This window comes from Pundamilia nyererei, unplaced genomic scaffold, assembly GCF_000239375.1.
Source record: "Pundamilia nyererei isolate P.nyererei 1_Seehausen unplaced genomic scaffold, PunNye1.0 scaffold00248, whole genome shotgun sequence".
Taxonomy (NCBI): Eukaryota; Metazoa; Chordata; class Actinopteri; order Cichliformes; family Cichlidae; genus Pundamilia; species Pundamilia nyererei.
Window position 1 is genome coordinate 634,625 of NW_005187649.1, and position 2,073 is coordinate 636,697.

A 2,073-nucleotide genomic window follows, 5' to 3' on the forward strand; every position below is an offset into this window, starting at 1 on the left:
GCTATATAAATACAGGCCATTTACCATTTAAGACATACAGACAGGAAGTGTCTAAAGGTCACTAACTGTAATAGGCATATGATATGATAGGTTATTTGCTTACGCACAAAGAGGCTGAACCTAATATACAAAAGCAGTGTGGTGTGTTTTTTAGTTGAGATCTATGCAGACGGTGACGTTGTGTACTTCTCCCACACGTGTTTAATAAATCATTTTTGACTTTACTTGGCTGGTGTATTGGTGGTTTTGTTCTCAACCCCACATCAAAGAATCAGAACAGAAGTTAAACCGGTGGAAAAACAACTGCAACCCAGTCTCCCTGGAGTTCAGTCCCTTGGCTGTAAGGGTAAGGGTTATTGTGATCAGTCCAGACTATAAATGGCTGTTCAGATCTCCCCAACCAATGCCTCCACTCTTATAGGCCTTATTAAATTGCTAGGAGTTCCCAGATACCTGTGTCTCCAAAATAAACTGCTTGAAGGTGTCGGGATGGATAAGAATGGGAGAGGTGCTGAAAAGCTCTTTTAATTTTGAAAATGCTTGATGGGCCTCAGGTGATCACTGGAAGGTTTCCCCCTCTAGGGGCAAGGGTACCTAGACCTGAGGTATAGAGTACGCCTGGGGAATGTGATTGTGTGTACAGTGTCTATTTATGTCTGTCTCCACATTGGGTGAGTGTTGAGTATTTGCATATGAGAGCATGAAGGTGTGAATGGATGTTCGTATCTGTGTGTGCTTGTTTGTCTATGTCTATATGTCAGGTCGGGTATCAGACACCACCTCTCTGGGGACATCTCAGGACCTCCAAGGTATGGAGGCCTATCTCCCCCCACCACTCCCCCTGCTGGTGGCAGACGCCCTCAGACATCAGTGCATTGGTGGTTCTTGGTGTCCGGGGATGGGTGTTCAGATACGCACCGGCTCACTCCTGGTGGCTGCTTGTCGGGGTCTGGAGAGCTGGGCCTCACTGGGGCCCCTTCGGGGGGTGGGGTACCCTCGTCCTCTGGCCCTGGGGCTTGGTCCACTCTGGCAACACTCGGTGGGGACAACACTCTGTGTATAAATGCTCAATCAACAATCATTTTAATCCATACAATTCTCATTATTCCATACAACACTGTTGCGCACAAACCATCTGGATGGGGAGATATGCATGAAGAGGGTCACAGCAAATCTCAAAAGCATTACTCAGACTCTTATAGCCCCTGGTGGCCCCCACCTAGTCATAAAAGCCTAAACATCCACATACTTTCTAACTCTCAGTGAGCCTAAGTTATGACCTTGGCTTCCTGTGCAGTATGTTCTATCATAAATGATATATGATTAAAATTTCGATTATTAAATTTAAGTACCTGGGACACTTTATGTGACTCTTAAAGGATAGTGTTGGGTCTAGAATGACCCCAAGATATTTAAATTCTGGAGCTAATTCAAGCTCTACTCCATCCAGAAATATGTTTGATTGCTTCAAATTTAAGGGACATTTTGTGAAGTACATGCAAACAGTTTTTGAGGTGTTCAACATTAGGCATGAGTTCTCCAGCCAGCTATGCATTAATGCCAAAGCAGCAGTAAGGTCCTTTGCCACCTGCTGGACACTTTTGGCTTGCGTATATATAACTGCATCATCCGCATACATTTGAGCAAATATATTTGGACAAACTTCAGGTAAGTTATTGATGAAAAGAGAAAACAAAGGCCCAAGAACGGATCCTTGAGGGACCCCTGTATCGCAGTCTGAATATGGAGATTTAACCCCGTCCAACACTACACACTGTTTCCGCTGTGAGAGATATGAGGCAAACCACTGAAGAGCCTGACTGGAGATATTAAACTGAGTCAATCTGGAGAACAATATCTGATGGTTTACAGAGTCGAAAGCCTTCTTCAGATCTAAAAATACAGCTCCAACACAGGGACTCTTGTCCAGCAAGCTCTTCAAGTTCTCCACTAACAGACACAGGGAACTATCTGTGGAGTGATGGGCCCGAAAGCTGAACTGCAATGGATGTAATGAGGGTTGGGTGTTTTCTAGGTGAGCAGTGAGCAGTGAGACCACTTCTCAGCTATTTT